This window comes from Dama dama, chromosome 8 (genome assembly GCF_033118175.1).
Source record: "Dama dama isolate Ldn47 chromosome 8, ASM3311817v1, whole genome shotgun sequence".
Lineage (NCBI taxonomy): Eukaryota > Metazoa > Chordata > Mammalia > Artiodactyla > Cervidae > Dama > Dama dama.
In genome coordinates, this window is record NC_083688.1 from 36,526,530 (window position 1) to 36,545,336 (window position 18,807).

At 36.0% G+C, this 18,807-nt stretch overlaps 1 protein-coding gene across 7 annotated transcripts in view; it reads left to right on the forward strand.

Moving 5' to 3' along the window:
* The window catches only part of KANSL1L (KAT8 regulatory NSL complex subunit 1 like), a 126,683-nt gene that overhangs the window by 21,944 nt on the left and 85,932 nt on the right, over positions 1–18,807 (forward strand). The gene's annotated exons all lie outside the window — the stretch shown is intronic.

The following is an 18,807-nucleotide window of genomic DNA, read 5'->3' on the forward strand; positions in this document are numbered from 1 at the left end:
GTTTGTAGGCAAAATATTCACAGCCTCTACCCTCTTGGGAATCTGCCACAAAGAGTGGTAATCTAGATATCTTATGAAACAAAACAAACTTAGAGAAAAATAGTTTTACTCATCATACTATTTTAATACTCCAGAACAGCTCTGGTAGAAGTTTCTGGGATGATGGAAATGTTTTATATCTGTGTATCCAATAGCCACTAGTCCCCTGTGGCTATTGTGCACTTGAAATGTGGCCGGTACAACTGAAGAACTGAATTTTTAATTTTATTCAATTTGAATTAGTTTTATTTTAGAAAGCTAGATATAGTTTTTAATCTAGCTTTCATATAACCTGTTAATGTCCCTAAATTGATGCAAAATACTGTGTGGTATTTGGGGAGGAAGCAGTTCATCATTTTTATCGAATTATCAGATAAATAAGAATTATTAGAGAATTAGAAGCTGAATACATTAATGTGTGTGTGTGTGTGTGTATGTATGTGTGTTAGTTGCTCAGTCGTGTCCAACTCTTTGCAACCCCCATGAACTGTAGCCCTTCAGGCTTCTCTGTCCATGGGATTTTCCAGGCAAGAATACTGGAGTGGGTTGCCATTTCCTTCTCCAGGGGATCTTCCCGACTCAGAAATTGAACCTGGGTCTCCCAAACCTGGATCTCCCGTATTGCAGGCAAATTTTTTTACCATCTGAGCTACCAGGGAAGTGAATACATTAATCTTTACTAGGAAATAAAAAGTCAATGTATTAATTTTTCTAGCGAAGAGTAAAATATAAAACAAAGTGACCATTCCAGGCTTTTGGTGTTCTATTTTCACAGTATTTGAAATGTATTTGAATGTGACAGCTAATAGTTATTGAGGACATGTTTTTTTAACTGGTATTGTTGTGCTATTTACTTTACAGTTGACATTATTTAATCCTTTCAACAACCATCAAAGGTAATTTTTGTTATCTTTATTTCAGTTAATAAATGACTTGCCTATGGTAAAAAAGCCAATTAAGTGATGGAGCTAGGCTTCTTGCCCCATGTATATGAAACTTTATACCTCTGGACTTTCTATTGAACCATGCAGCTTTGTCAACATTATATCAGTGGTGCTTATATTATTAAGCACACGCGTTCTGAAGAAAGCCCAGAAATTTATCAGATTTTCTACTTATAATGCTTTTGAAGTAATTCAGTTTAATATTTAGTAGGTAAATGTAGATTATTTACTTTTTTGTTGTTAGAAAGAGGTAATGGGCAGGATTTTTTAATATTGAAATATAATTGATATACAATATTATGTTTCAGGTATGCTGTGTAGTGATTTGACATTTACATACATTTTAAAGTGATCATCACAAAGTCTAGTAACCATCTGTCCGCATACAAAGTTATTACAATATTACTAACCGTATTCCTTATGTATTACATCTCCATGCCTTATGTATTTTATACATGGAGCTTAATTCCCTTCACTTCTTTACCCCACCACCCCACACCCTGCCCTTCTAGATTCCATATGTGGAGTCATATGGTATTTACCTGACTTACTTAGCATAATACCCTTTAGATTTATCCATATTGTTGCATATGGCAAGATGTAATTTTTTATGGCTGAATGATATACCATTGCGCGTGCACGTGTGTGTGTGTATGTATAAACCAACTTCTTTCCCCATTCACTTATGGGTGGATACTTAGGTTGCTTCCTTATCTTGGCTATTGTAAACAATGCTGCAGTGAACATGTGGGTGCCTATATCTTTTTGAGTTAGTGTTTTGTTTTCTTTGGATAAATACCATGAAGTGGATTACTGGATCATATAGTAGTTCTATTTTTAATTTTTTGAGCAACCTCCATACTGTTTTTCGTAGTGGTTGCACTGATTTACATTCTGACCAACAGTGCACAGGGGTCCTTTTTCTTCGCACCCTCATCAGCACTTGTTACTTCTTGTCTTTTTGATAATATCCATTCTAATGGTGTGAAAAGCTCATGATGGTGGTTTTGATTTGCAGTGATGTTGAGCTCTTTTTCACGTACCTGTTGGCCATCTGTGTCTATTTTGAAGAAATGTCTATTTAGATCCTCTACTTATTTTTCAATCAAGTTTTTTGTTTTTGATGTTGAGTTGTATAAGTTCTTTGTATATTTTGCGTATTAACTCTTCATCAAATATATCATTTACAAATATATTTTCCCATTCAGTATTCTGCCTTTTGATGTTTTGGTAGTTTCCTTTGCTAACCAACTTAATTTTAAGCAACTTAAGGCAAGTACTACTATTTTCTGTCATTGTATACCCAGTTGCTAGCATTGTCGACTTTTCAGTAGTTTTTTGTTGTTTGTTGAGTGAATGAATGAATTTTTCTGTATTTGTATTATGTAGTTGTAAAGCTACAAAAATTGTGGTTGGCAGTCTGTAAAATTTCTCTGTTTTTTATCTTTTCTCCTTCCATTCTGACATTTACTTGATTTTTCCTCCTTTCTTCCTTGTCTGTAATAACAAACTAGTCACAAGATGTATTTTATACAGTTTAGAACCAGCATAAGTGTGTGTTGAATGAATATATGAAATATGCCAAAATGTGGACATTTAAATGTCATTTTTCTAATATTTAACATTTTAATTTTGATAAGTAAAATTGATAAAATATTTTCTTAAAGTCTTGAATTATATAGTTACAAGTGTCTTATTTATTTTTGTTTTTTAGTTTATAGTGTGTATAAGAAAAACAGATTTCTTTACGCCATCATTCTCATCAGGAATATGAGAAGAGATATCTGTGAAGAGATATGATTGTTTTAGGAAATTGGAAAGTACTCATATTGCCCATTACCAATTATTTTAAATACATATAATTCATAATGACATTACTGATACACTTTAATAAGACTAGTGTGCATTAAACACTTTTTTAAAGTCAGTTTACTTTGAAAATCAAGATAGCAGGACTTCTTTGTAGGTTTGAGATATAATCCTATTTTAATGGAATCCGCCCCCCTCTGTGTTCTGTTCCTTTGTGGAAGGAGCACAAGTTCTGGACATACTGTATTACGATCATGGCTTGCTCTGTGACTCTGAGCAATGGTTAGGTTATCCTTAACCCACTGAATCAGATTCCTCTTTTTTTGGTGTACATTAGAGTTCTGGAGATGATTAGATGAAATAATAATGTACCTATATGTAATAAGGCACTGATTTGACAGCCAATATAGAGTGTCTTATTAAGCAATTTATAGTTTTGGAAAACTGGAGCTTAATATCCCATGGAAAACTTGGGGAAAGAGAGTAAAATATATACCTAAGTTAACCATTTGAGAAGCAAAGAAGCTGGAGTGTTTATTTGTACATGAAATGCCATCAGTTACTGAGTTAAGACTATTCCTATTTGTGTTAATTCCAGTTCCTTGGCAGTTCTCTTCTGCCACTTGAGTGAGAAAGATCACTTAAGCAACAACAAAAAGCCTTTAAAGAAATGCAAGTGCTGGCATTTGGAAGTCAGGTCTGTGTGTGTGAATTGGTAAGTTGTGAAACTATCTGATCCCATGGACCACAGCCTTGTCTAACTCAATGAAACTAATCCATGCCTTGTGGGGCCACCCAAGATGGATGGGTCATGGTGGAGAGGTCTGACAGAATGTGGTCCACTGGAGAAGGGAACGGCAAACCACTTCAGTATTCTTGCCTTGAGAACTGCATGAACAGTATGAAAAGGCAAAATGATAGGATACTGAAAGAGGAACTCCCCAGGTCAGTCGGTGCCCAATATGCTACTGGAGATCAGTGGAGAAATAACTCCCATCTTAAAGGAGATCAGTCCTGGGTGTTCATTGGAAGGACTGATGTTGAAGCTGAAACTCACCCTGATGCTGGGAAAGATTGAGGGCAGGAGGAGAAGGGGACGACAGAGGATGAGATGGTTGGATGGCATCACTGACTCAACGGATGTGGGTTTTGGTGGACTCCGGGAGTTGGTGATGGACAGGGAGACCTGGTGTGCTGCAGTTCATGGGGTCGCAAAGAGTCAGACACAACTGAGTGACTGAACTGAACTGAATTGATGTGTGGGTCACAGACAGAATCTGCTGCAATTATGTTAGCTCTTTTCTGGTGGTAAGGGCTTAGAGTTCTGGCTTTTTTTCCCCCCTCTGGGAAATGATGGTTATTTACTTTCTTCCAAGATGGATGTGGGAAAACTTATAGATTTTTAACACAAACATGTTCTGATCCTCCAAGCTTGTAAAAAAAAAAAGAAGGAAGAAAAATGGTTTCTTGTCTTATTTGAGAAAATCTGCCAATATTTTTTAAATCATTCAACCATCTTTGATGTTGGGAGAAAAATCTCTTCATTTTTCCAACTTAGTTTCCATATACTGAAATTTTCTTTGAGTTGTTTACTTCAGTATGTAAATTGGCTCTCTTGATAAGGAAATTCTTTTAAACAAAATCAGATATTCACTAAGAAATAAAGGAGTATTGTTGATGCTTGCTTAAAAGCTGTGAGGTGACTCCAGATTGAAAGGAAAAAAACAAAGTAGCTTCTTATAGACCAGCAGAAATTGAATATTCAGCTTTCTAAACACTTTCTATTTTGCCAGTAGAAAGGAAAAATTCAGGTGATGAATGTTCCTTTGAGGAATTTGATAAATAGGAGTATGAACTCAGTGTGACATTCAGAGAGTAAAGAGATGAGTAATGCTATATTAATAAATTGCAAATAAGAGTATTTAAAGCTTGTATAATATCATGTTGACAAATTATTTTTGTATTTATCACCTTTTAAATTCTCTGTGCTTCATAAATATATGGGGGATGTCTGATTCTTTTTTGTTTTATTTTACTTGTGTGGGAAACAGAAAAAGTTGAATGAAAGACAGTCCTAGAGAAATTGCAGTGGTATTTGAGTGACAGCTTGTGATGAAAGGGAAGTAAAGAGCAGAAATTAAAAAATGTAATTGTGAAACATTATTAGTTACAAAATGGTAAAGAAAATGTTTTATATTGTGGTATATGCACATTGTTGAGGAAAGTAATACTTCAGTTAAAAATAAGCTCATTGGTTTGTATTTTTTTTTAACTAATAAAATCTATTTTCAAGTAGTGTTAGGTTCACAGCAATATTGAGCAGAAAGCACAGAGAGTTCTGTATACTCCCTCCCCGCTCCACACATACATTTCCTCTCAGATTGACACCCCCACTGCAGTGGTACTATTTGTTTCAATTGACATTCCCCACCATAGCCTGACTATTTGTTTCGATCAGTGAGCCTCCAAAGATCCATCAACATTGCCCAAGGTCCACAGTTTAATAAAGGGGTTACCCTTGGTGTTGTACATTCTATGGGTTTGGACAAAATTGTTAATTATATGTATCCATCACTGTAGTATCATACAGAATGGTTTCACTACCCCGATAAATCCTCTTTGTTCTGCCTGTTCATCCTTTCTTCCCTCATAACCCCTGACAACCACTAATCTTACTACCTCCGTAGTTTTGCCTTTTTTAGAAAGTCATATAGTTGGAATGATGAAATGTGTAGCCTTTGCAGATTGGCTTCTTAGTACTAGGCACTTAAGTTTTTTCCATATTTTCCTGGCTTGATAGCTCATTTCTTTCTAGCACTGAATAATATGCCACTGTCTGCATATAACCAGAGTTTATTTAATCCATTCACTTGTTGAAAGATGTCTCGGTTGCTTCTAGGTTTTGGAAGTTATGAATAAAGCTGCTATAAACATCTGCATGCTGGTTTTTGTGTGGACATACATTTTCAATTCATTTGGGTAAATGCCAAGGAGTCCAATTGCTGGATTATATGGTAAGAGTATGTTCAGTTTTGTAAACAAACTGCCAAACTGTTTGCCAAAGTAGCTGTAATACTTTGCATTCCAGCCAGCAATGAATGAGAATTGCTATTGCTCCACATCTTTGCCAGCATTTGATGTTGTCAGTGTTTTGGATATTGGCTATTGTAATAGATGTGTAGTGGTATATTATTGTTGTTTTAATTAGCAATTCCCAAGTGACAGGATGTTGAATATCTTTTCATATGCCTACTTATATATATCTTCTTTGGTGAGGTGTCTATTCAAGTCTCTTGCCTATTTTTTAACTGGATTGACTTTTATGAGTTTTTCATATGTTTCAGATAACAGTCCTTTATTATATATGTCTTTTGCAAGTGTTTTCTCCCAGTCTATGGCTTGTTTTTTCATTCTCTTTCAAGTGTCTTTTACAGAGGAGTTTTTAACTTTAATGAAGTCTAGCTTATCAATTATTTCTTTCATGGATCATGCCTTTGATGTTGTGTCTAAAGTGTCATCACCATGTGCAAACTCATCTAGATTTTCTCCTATGTTATCCTCTTGAAATTTTATGGTTTGTGTTTTACATTTAGGTCTATGATCAATTTTGAGTTAATTCTTGGTAAGAGTATAAGGTGTATGTCTAGATTCATTTTTTTTTCATGTGAAATGTTTAGTTTTTCCAACACTATATATTGAAAAGATTGCCCTTTCTCTGCGGTGTTGCCTTCACTTCTTGTCAAAGATCAGTTGACTGTATTTATGTGGATTTATTTGGGGGCCCTGTATCGGGTTCTGTTAATCTATTTATTCTTTTGCCAATACCACACTGTCTTAATTACTGTAGCTTATGTTAAGTCTTGAATATGGATTATTTCAGTCCTCTGACTTGGCTCTTCTCCTTTAGTATTGTGTTGGCTATCTTGGGTCTTTTGCCTCTCTGTATAAACTTTAGAATCATTTTATTGATTTCCACAAAACAGCTTGCTGGGATTTTGATTAGGATTGCATGGAATCTATAGAGCAAGTTGGGAAAAGCTGGCACATTAATAATATTAATTCTTCCTATCTATGAATATGGGATAACTCTCTAGTCTTTTAGTTCTTTTTTGATATCTTTAATCATAGTTTTGTTGTTTTTCCTCATGTAGATCTTATATATATTTTGTAAGATTTATCCCTAACAATGCACTGGTCACAGTAGACACTCTCTTCCAACTACACATGGACATCACCAGATGGTCAACACCGAAATCAGATTGATTATATTCTTTGCAGCCAGAGATGGAGAAGCTCTATACAGTCAGGAAAAAAAAGACCGGGAGCTGACTGTGGCTCAGATCATGAACTCCTTATTGCCAAATTCAGACTTAAATTGAAGAAAGTAGGGAAAACCACGAGACCATTCAGGTATGACCTAAATCAAATCCCTTATGATTATACAGTGGAAGTGAGGAGTAGATTTAGGGATTAGAACTGATAGAGTGCCTGAAGAACTATGAACGGAGGTTTGTGACATTGTACAGGAAACGGGGATCAAGACCATCCCCAAGAAAAAGAAATGGAAAAAAAGCAAAATGGCTGTCTGAGGAGGCTTTACAAATAGCTGTGAAAAGAAGAGAAGCCAAAAGCAAAGGAGAAAAGGAAAGATATAGCCATTTGAATGCAGAGTTCCAAAGAATAGCAAGGGGAGATAAGAAAGCTTTCCTCAGCGATCAGTGCAAAGAAATAGAGGAAAACAGTAGAATGGGAAAGACTAGAGCTCTCTTCAAGAAAATTAGAGATAGCAAGGGAACATTTCATGCACAGATGGGCTCAATAAAGGACAGAAATGGTATGGACCTAACAGAAGCAGAAGATATTAAGAAGAGGTGGCAAAAATACCCAGAAGAACTGTACAAGAAAGATCTTCATGACCCAGATAATCACAATGGTGTGATCACTCACCTAGAGCCAGACATCCTGGAATCTGAAGTCAAGTGGGCCTTAGGAAGCCTCACTACGAACAAAGCTAGTGGAGGTGATGGAACTCCAGTTGAGCTGTTTCAAATCCTAAAAGATGATGCTGTGAAAGTGTTGCACTCAATATGCCAGCAAATTTGGAACACTCAGCAGTGGCCACAGGACTGGAAAAGGTCAGTTTTCATTCTAATCTCAAAGAAAGGCAATCCCAAAGAATGCTCAAACTACTGCACAGTTGTACTCGTCTCACACGCTAGTAAAGTAATGCTCAAATTTCTCCAACCTAGGCTTCAACAATACATGAAATGTGAACTTCCAGATGTTCAAGCTAGACTTAGAAAAGGCAGAGGAACCAGAGATCAAATTGCCAACATCCGCTGGATCATCAAAAAAGCAAAAGAGTTCCAGAAAAGCATCTATTTCTGCTTTATTGACTATACCAAAGCCTTTGACTGTGTGGATCACAATAAACTTTGGAAAATTCTGAAAGAGATGGAAATACCAGACCACCTGACCTGTCTCTTGAGAAATCTGTATGCAGGTGAGGAAGCAACAGTTACTAGACATGGAACAATATGTTGGTTCCAAATCGGGAAAGGAGTACGTCAAGGCTGTATTTTGTCACCCTGCTTATTTAACTTATATGCAGAGTACATCATGAGAAACTCTGGGCTGGAAGAAGCACAAGCTGGAATCAAGATTGCTGGGAGAAATATCAATAACCTCAGATATGCAGATGACACCACCATTATGGAAGAAAGCAAAGAATAACTAAAGATCTTGATGAAAGTGAAAGAGGGGAGTGAAAAAGTTGGCTTAAAGCTCAACATTCAGAAAACTAAGATCATGGCATCCGGTCCCATCACTTCATGGCAAATAGATGGGGAAACAGTGGCTGACTTTATTTTTTTGGGCTCCAAAATCACTGCAGATGGTGATTGCAGCCATGAAATTAAAAGACACTTACCTCCTTGGAAGGAAAGTTATGACCAACCTAGACAGCATATTAAAAAACAGAGACATTACTTTGCCAGCAAAGGTCTGTCTAGTTGAGGCTATGGTTTTTCCATTTGTCATGTATGGATGTGAGAGTTGGACTGTAAAGAAAGCTGAGTGCCAAAGAATTGATGCTTTTGAATTGTGGTGTTGGAGATGACTCTTGAGAGTCCCTTGGACTGCAAGGAGATCCACCCAGTCCATTCTAAAGATCAGTCCTGGGTGTTCATTGGAAGGACTGATGTTGAAGCTGAAGCTCCAATACTTTGGCCACCTGATGCAAAGAACTGACTCATTGCAAAAGATCCTGATGCTGGGAAAGATTGCAGGCAGGAGGGAAAGGGGATGACAGATGATGAGATGGTTGGATGGCATCACCAACTCAGTGGACACGAGCTTGGGTAAACTCTGGGAGCTGGTGATGGACAGGGAGGCCTGGCGTGCTGCAGTCCATGGGGTCACAACGAGTCAGATATGACTGAGCGACTGAACTGAACTGAACTGTTTTCATTTTTGGATGTTCTAATGTAAATAGTAATGTGTTTTTAATTCAAATTCTGCCTCTTAATTGCTAGTATATGAGATAGCAGTTGACTTTTTATATCAACTTTGTATCCTGCAACCTTGTTAGAATTGCTTATTAGTTGTCGACTTTTAAAACATGATTCTTTTGAATTTTTCCCATAGATAACCATGTCATCTGTGAACAGAGAGTTTTATTTCTTCCTTACAAACCTATGTATCTTTTATTTCCTTATTTTATTGCATTAGCTATAATTTCCAGTACCCAATGTTGAGAAGGAGAGATGAGGGAATGTCTTGTCTTGTTGCTGATCTTAATGGGAAAGGTTCTGCTGTCTTACAATTAAGTATGATGTTAGCTCTAGTTTTTTGGTAGACAGTTTTTATCAAGAGAAGAAATTCCCTCTATTCCTAGTTTACTTTGAATTTTCGTTGTATGTGTTGTACTTTCTGAAATGCTATTTGTGCATCTATTGGTATGTTCATGTGATTGTTTTCTTTTTGATGTGGTATGATATAATGATGTGATAATGGTATGATCATGTAATGCCTGTTGATGTGATGGATCACATTAATTGATTTTGAATGTTGATCCAGTTTTGTATACTGGAATAAATCCCACTTGGTTATGGTATTTAAGTCTTTTTATACATTGTTAAATTCAATTTACTAATATTTTGAGGTTCTTTGTGTCTATTTTCATGAGACTGTAGACATCTTGTAATAGCTTTATCTGGTTTTAGGGTAATGCTGGCTTAATAGATGAGTTAGGAAATAGTTCCTCTGCTTCTGTCTTCTGAAAGAATTTCTAGAGAATTCGTAAAATTTCTTCTTTAAGTTTTTGGTAGAAATTGTCAGTGGACTCATTTGGACCTGGTGGTTTCTGCTTTGGGCAGTTATTAATTATTGATTTAATTTCTTTAACAGATTCAAACCCATTCAGATTGTTTATTTCTTCTTTTTTGCGATTTGCCAGATTGTCCTTTTCAAGGAATTGGCCCATTTTCTCTAGGGTATTAAACTAGTGGACTTAGATTTTGTGTTTTCAGTCTCATTGATTTCTGCTCTGATTTTTATTATTCTTTGTACTTACTTTGGATTTAATTTGCTCTTCCTTTTCTAGTTTTCTAAAGTGGAGCTTAGACAGTTGATTTTTAGATCTATCTTATTTTCCAATATATGAATTTAATGCTGTAAATTCAGTTTTTCTCTTATGCTTTTCACTGTAAGCACTGTTTCCACTGTATCCCACAATTTTTTTTTTTGCTTTTCTTTAATTTTTATTTATAGTTTTAATTACAAAAGTGATACTATCCCACAAATTTTGATGACTTGTATTTGCATTTTCATTTTGTTCTTAACATTTTAAAATTTCTAATGAGGTTTCTTCTTTGTCCACGTGTTAATTAGAAGTATGTTGTTTAATCTCCAAGTATTTTGAGATTTTCCAGTTAACCTTTCTGTTAATGATTTTTAATTTAATTCCTTTGTGGCCTAAGAGCAGACATTATATAATTTCTGTTTTTTTAAACTTGTTAAAGTGTGTTTTATGACCCAGAATATGATCTCTTTTGGTGAATATTTAATGTTAGCTTGAGAAGAATGTGTAATCTGCTATTGTTGGATGAAGTAGGATATAGATATCAATTATATCCAGCTATTAATAATTACTGGTGCTGTTGAATTCAGCTCTGTCTTTACTGATTTTTTGCCTGTTGAATCTATGCATTTCTGATAGAGGGAATGTTAAAGTCTCTGATTATAGTAGTGGATTTTTCTATTTCTTCTTGCAATCGTCTGCAGTTTTGCCTCACATAGTTTGATGTAGTTTTTTTGTTGTTGCTGTTGGACACATACACATTGAAGATTGTTACCTTCTCAAGGTATTATTATTATCTAATACCCCTCTTTATTCATAATAACATTCTTGCTGTGACATTTGTCCTATTTGAAATTAATGTAGCTACTCCCACTGTCTTTTTTTTTTATGTATTTATTTATGATATTTACTTATTTTGGCTGCACTGGGTCTTTGTTGCTGCACTTGGGCATTCCTCTAGTTGCCGTGAGCGAGGGTTACTGTCTGGGTGTAGAGCGTGGGTTTCTCATTGTGGTGTCTTCTGTCGTTGCAGAGAGCAAGCTCAGTAGTTGTGGCCCATGGACTTAGTTGGCCTGCAGCATATGAGATCTTCTCAGAACAGGGATCAAAGCTTTGTGTCCCCTACATTGGCAGGCGGACTCCCAACCACTGAACCACCAACGAAGTCCCTCCTACTTTCTTTTGATTAGTGTTAGCATAGCCTTACTTTCTCTATGTCTTCAGTTTAGGTTTTTTTTTTTTTTTTTAGTATAGCAGTTATTTATTAGTGAGTTTAATGGTTACAATTCTCCCTTGGACCTGTTAGCCTTCCACACATACACACACACACACACAAACCTTTTTTAAAAATTGAAGTATAGTTAATTTACAATGTTATGTTACTTTCAAGTGTGCATATATATTCCAAGTGTGTGTGTGTGTGTATATATATATATATATATATATATATATATATATATATATAAAAGATTATTTTCCATTATAGGTTGTTGTTATAGGTTATAAACCTATAATTTTCCATTTTAGGTTGTTATATATTAGATTATTTTCCATTATAGGTTGTTGTATAGGTATGTTATAGATTGTAACTTGAAAGGTACAATGTGCCAAATTGCAAACAAGAAGGAATAAACAATCTTAATAGGACTGTTTATATATGGTTAATTTAAGATACTGAATATAGTTCCCTCTGCTATGCAGTAGGTCCTTGTTGTTTACCCATGGGATTGCAGAGAGTTAGACACAACTGAGCAACTGAACTGAGTGTATATATGTTAATTCCAAACTCCCAGTTATCTCCCTGCCCTACTGCTATTCCATTTGGTAACCATGAAATTGTTTTCTGTGTCTGTAAATCTATTTCTGTTTTGTAAATAAGTTCATTTGTATTGCATTTTAAGTTTCCACATATAAGTGATAGCCTATGATATTTGTCTTGCTTTGTTTGACTTCACTTAATATGATAATCTCTAGGTCCATTCTTGTTGCTGCAGATGGCATTATTTTATTCTTTTTTATGATTGGGTAATATTCTGTTGTTTGTGTGTATGTATATGTGTGTGGGGGCATCTTATTTATTCATGAATCTGTTGATGTTACTTCCATATCTTGGCTATTTTAAGTAGTGCTGCTATGAATACTGGGTGCATATATCTTTTCAAATGAAAGTTTTCTCTGCATATATGCCCAGGAGTGAAATTGCAGGATCAAATGGTAGCTCTATTTTTCATTTTTAAGGATCTTACATACTGTCCTCCATAGTGACTGCCCCAATTTATATTCCCACCAACCATGTAGAAGACTTCCTATTTCTCCGCACCCTCTCCAGTGTTTATTATTCATAGACTTTTTAATGATATCCATTCTGATTGGTGTGAGGTGATACCTCATTGTAATTTTGACTTGCATTTCTTTAATTAGTGATATTAAGCATCAATTCGTATGCCAGGTAGCAATCACATTTGTATGTCTTCTTTGGGGCTTTCCTGGTAGCTCAGTGGTAAAGATTCTGCCTGTCAATGCAGGAAGTTTGATCCCTGTATTGGTATGATCCCCTGAAGAAGGAAATGACAACCCACTCCAGGCTTCTTGCCTGGGAAATCCAATGGACAGAAGAGCCTGATGGGCTACAGTCCATGGGGTCCCAAAAGAGTTGGACATGACTTAGCAACTAAACATTCTTTGGAGAAATGTCTATTTAGGTCTTCTGCCTATTTTTTGGTTGTGTGTGTGTGTGTGTGTGTGTGTGTGTGTGTGTGTGTGTGTGTGTGTGACATTAAGCTGTATGAGCCATTTGTATAATTTGGGAAATTAATCCCTAGTTGGTAGCATCATTTGCAAACATTTTCTCTCAGTCCATAGTTTGTCTTTTTTGTCTTGTTTATGATTTCCTTTGCTGTGCAAAAGCTTTTGTTTAATTAGGTCCCATTCATTTTTGTTTTTGTTTTTGTTTTTCCATTACTCTAGGAGACAGATTGAAAAAGATACTGTTGTGAATTGTCTCAAAGAGTGTTCTGCTTATATTTTCCTCTAAGAGTTTTATAGTATCCAGTCTTACATTTAGGTCTTCAACCCATTTTGAGTTTATTTTTGTATATCATATTAGAGAATTTTCTTATTTCATTCTTTTACATGTGGTTGTCCAGTTTTCCCAGCACGATTTATTGAAGGGACTGACTTTTCTCCATTGTGTATTTTTGCCTCTTTTGTGTAGATTGACCATTAGTGCATCGGTTCACTTCTGGGTTTTCTATCCTAGTTGATTGATCTATGTGTCTGTTTTTGTGCCAGAATCATAATATTTTGATTACTATAGCTTTGTGGTTTAGTCTGAACCACAAAGCCTGATTCCTTCAGCTATATTCTTCTTAAAATCGTTTTGGTTATTTGGGGTCTTTGTGTTTCCATACAAATTTCAAAATTTTTTGTTCTAGTTCTGTGAAATATGCCATTGGTAATTTGCCAGGGATTGCACTGAATCTGTAGATTGCCTTGTGGTATGGTCAATTTTAACAATATTGCTTCTTCCAATCCAAGAACATAGTATATCTTTCCAACTGTTTGTGTCATCTTCAGTTTCTTTCACTCAGAGTCTTACAGTGTTCAGAGTATAGGTATTTTACTACTTTAGGTAGGTTTATTCATGGAGGTGATGGAATTCCAGTTGAGCTATGTAAAATCCTGAGAGATGATGCTGTGAAAGTGTTGCACTCAATAGGCCAGCAAATTTGGAAAACTCAGCAGTGGCCACAGGACTGGAAAAGGTCAGTTTTCATTCCAATCCCAAAGAAAGGCAATCCCAAAGAATGCTCAAACTACCACACACTTGCACTCATCTCACACATTAGTAACGTAATGCTCAAAATTCTCCAAGCCAAGCTTCAGCAATACATGAACCGTGAATGTCCAGATGTTCAAGCTAGATTTAGAAAAGGCAGAGGAACCAGAGATCAAATTGCCAACATCCGCTGGATCATCAGAAAAGCAAGAGTTCCAGAAAAGCATCTATTTCTGCTTTATTGACTATGCCAAAGCCTTTGACTGTGTGGATCACAATACACTGTGGAAAATTCTGAAAGAGGTGGAAATACCAGACCACTTGACCTGCCTCTTCAGAAATCTGTATGCAGGTCAGGAAGCAACAGTTAGAGCTGGACATGGAACAACAGACTGGTTCCAAATCGGGAAAGGAGTACGTCAAGGCTGTATTTTGTCACCCTGCTTATTTAACTTATATGCAGAGTACATCATGAGAAACACTGGACTGGAGGAAGCACAAGCTGGAATCAAAATTGCCAGGAGAAATATCAATAACCTCAGATATGCAGATGACACCACCCTTATGGCAGAAAGTGAAGAGGAACTAAAAAACCTCTTGATGAAAGTGAAAGAGGAGAGTGAAAAAGTTGGCTTAAATCTCAACATTCAGAAAACTAAGATCATGGCATCTGGTCCCATCACTTCATGGCAAATAGATGGGGAAACACTGGAAACAGTGTCAGACTATATTTTTTTGGGCTCCAGCATCACTGCAGATGGTGATTGCAGCCATGAAATTAAAAGACGCTTACTCTTTGGAAGGAAAGTTATGACCAACCTGGATAGCATATTAAAAAGCAGAGACGTTACTTTGCCAACAGAGTTCCGTCTAGTCAAGGCTATGGTTATTCCAGTGGTCATGTATGAATGTGAGAGTTGGATGGTGAAGAAAGCTGAGTGCAGAAGAATTGATGCTTTTGAACTGTGGTGTTGGAGAAGATTCTTGAGAGTCCCTTGGACTGCAAGAAGATCCAACCAGTCCATCCTAAAGGAGATCAATCCTGGGTGTTCATTGGAAGGACTGATGTTGAAGCTGAAACTCCAATACTTTGGCCACCTCATGCGAAGAGTTGACTCATTGGAAAAGACCCTGATGCTGAGAGGGATTGGGGGCAGGAGGAGAAGGGGATGACAGAAGATGAGATAGTTGGATGGCATCACTGACTCGATGGACATGAGTTTGAGTAAACCCCGGGATTTGGTGATGGACATGGAGGCCTGGCGTTCTGTGATTCATGGGGTCGCAAAGAGTTGGACATGACTGACTGACTAAACTGAACAGATTCATAAGTATTCTTTTTGATTCGATGGTAAATAGGATTGTTTCCTTACTTTCTCTTTTAAAGTATAGAAATGCAACAGATTACTGTATATTAATTTTGTATCCTGCAACTTTACCAGATTCATTGATGAGCTCTAGTAGTTTTCTGGTAGTGTCTTTGGAATTTTCTATATATAGCATCATGTCATCTGCAAACAGTGACAGCTTTACTTCTTGTTTTCCAGTTTGGATTCCTTTTATTACTTTTTCTTCTCTGATTATTGTGACCAGGACTTCCAAATTATGTTAAATTAAAGTAGTGAGAGTAGGCATTCCTGTCTTATTCCTGATCTTAGAGAACATGCTTTCAGCCTTTCATCATTGAGTATGACATTAGCTCTGGGCTTGTCATATAGGCCTTTATTATATTGAGGTCAGTTCCTTCTAAACCTAATTTTGAAAAGTTTTTTTTATCATAAATTCATTTTTTTGAATTCACAAACTTTTTTTGCATCTGTTGAAATGGTCTTATGATTTTTATTCTTCAATTTGTTCATGCAGTTTTGAACTTTTATGGATAGTGAAAAATCCTTGCATCCCAGGGATAAATTCCACTTGATTATGGTGTATGATCCTTTTACTGTATTGTTGGATTTGGTTTGCTAGTATTTTTTTTTTTTTTTGAGGATTTTTCATCTATTTTCTTCAGTGGAATTGGCCTATAATTTTCTCCTTTTGTGATATCTTTGTCCAGTTTTAGTATCAAGGCAGTAGTGGCCTCATAGAGTGAGTTCAGAAGTGTCCCTTCATTTGTGATTTTTTTGAATAGTTTGAAAATGTTTGGTAGAATTCACCTGTGAAGCCATCTTGTCCCGAACTTTTGCTTTTGGTAGTTTAAATTACTGATTCAACTTCATCACTGATAATTGGTCTGTTCATTTTTTTTTTTTTTTCCTGGTTCAGTGTTGAGAGATTGTACCTTTCTAAGAATTTATCCATTTCTTCTAGGTTGTACATTTTTTGGTATATAGTTGCTCATCATAGGCTCTTATATGATCCATTCTGCTTCTATGGTATCAGTTATAACTGCTTTTTTATTCATGATTGTATTAATTTGAACCTTCTCCCTTTTTTCCTTGATGAGTCTGGGTAAAGGTTTATCAATTTTGTTTATCTTTTCAAAGAACCAGCTTGTAGGTTCATTGATCTTTTCTATTTTTTCTTTTAGCATCTACTTCATTTGTTTCTGCTCTGATTTTTATGATTTCTTCTACTAACCTTGGGTGTGCTTGTTATTCTTTCTCTGTTTGCTTTAAGTGTAGGGTTAGGTTGTTTGAGATTTTTCTTGTTTCCTGAGGTACGATTGTATTGCTATAAACTACTCTCTTAGAACTGCTTTTGCTACATCCGTGGTTTTAGATTGTCATGTTTTCATTTGTCTCTAAGTATTTTTTAATTTTCCTCTGTGATTTCTTCAGTGATCCACTGATTGTTTAGTGTCATATTGTTTAGCCTCTGTGTATGTGTGGCTTTTTTTGTTTTCTTTCTTGTAATTGATTTCTAACCTCATAGTGTTATGGTCCAAAAACACATTTGTTGTGATTTCAGTTTTCTTAAATTTACCAAGGCTTGCTTAGTGGTCCAGGATGTAATCTATCTTAGAGAATGTTCCATGTGTACTTGAATGTGTACACTACTGCTTTCAGATGGAATGCTCTATAAATAACAGTTAAGTCTGGGTCATTTAAGGACTGTTTTTCCTGTTGATTTTCTGTGTGGATGATCTGTCCACTGATATGACTGGGTTGTTACTGTAACCCTGCTATTTTTGTTGTTGTTGTTCAGTCACTCAGTTGTGTCTGACTCTCTGCAACCCCATGGGCTGCAGCATGCTAGGCTTCACTGTCTTTCACTTTCTCCCAGAGTTTGCTTAAACTCATGTCCATTGAGTCAATGATGCCATCCAACCATCTCATCCTCTGTCCCCCCCTTCTCCTCCTGCCCTCAATCTTTCTCAACATCAGTGTCTTTTCCAGTGAGTCGCCTCTTCGCATCAAGTGGCCAAAGTGTTGGAGCATTAGCCGTAGTCCTTCCAATGAATATTCAGGGTTGATTTCCCTTAGGATTGACTTGTTTGATCTCCTTGCAATTCAAGGAACTCTCAAGAGTCTTCTCCAGCACCACAGTTCAAAAGCATCAGTTCTATGCTCAGCCTTCTTTATGGTCCAACTCTTACATCTGTACATGACTACTGAAAAATCTATAGCTTTCATTATTCACACTTTTGTTGCCATGATGTTTCTTCTTTCTAATATGCTGTCTAGGTTTGTCATAGCTTATCTTCCAAGGAACAAACATCTTTTAATTTCATAGCTGCAGTCACCATCTGCAGTGATTTTGGAGCCCAAGACAATAAAGTCTGTCACTGTTTCCATTTTTCCCATCTATTTGCTGTGAAGTGATGGGACTAGATGCCATGATCTTAGTTTTTTGAATGTTGAGTTTTAATATAGCTTTTTCATTCTCCTCTCTCACCTTCATCAGTGGGCTCTTCTCGTATTACTGCCAATTTCCCCTATTTCTATTAACAATTGCTTTATCTTTGAGGTGCTCCTTTGTTTGGTGCATATATATATTTCCATTATTGTATCTTCTTCTTAAATTGATCTTTTGATCATTATGTAGTGTTCTTCTTTGTCTTGTGATGGTCTTTAAAGTTTTATTTTTATGATACAAGTATTGCTACTCTGGCTTTCCTTTGATTTCCTTTTGCATAGAATATCTTTTCCTCTTCCCTCGTTTTCATTCTGTATGTATTTCTAGATCTAAAGTGAGTCTCTTCTAGGCAGCAAATATATGGGCCCTGTTCTATTCAGCTAGTCTGTGTCTTTTGGTTGAAGCATTTATTCCATTTACAGTTGAGGTAATTATTGATATATATGTTCTATTGCCATTTTGTTAAATAAGTTTTTTTTTTGTAGGTCTTATTTTGTGCTCTACTCTTGTGATTTGATGACTGTCTTTAGTGTATGTTTGGATTCCTTTTTTTGTGTTTGTATGCATTTTTTTAGATTTTGTGGTTATCATGAGACTTTTGTATAGGAGTGTATATTTTTCCATGCTTATTTTAAGTTGCTGATCTCTTAATTTCAAACACATTTTAGGTACCCTGCATTTGTGCTCTCCTCCCCTCATAATTATTTTTGATATTTTGCATCTAATTATTTTGTGTATCCCTTAACTGCTTATTGTGAACACAAATGGTTTCACAACTTTTGTTGTTAAATATCCCTTCTAGCTTTGCGCATGGATCATTTCCTACCTTTACTCTTTGTTTGCCTTTACCAGTGAGCTTT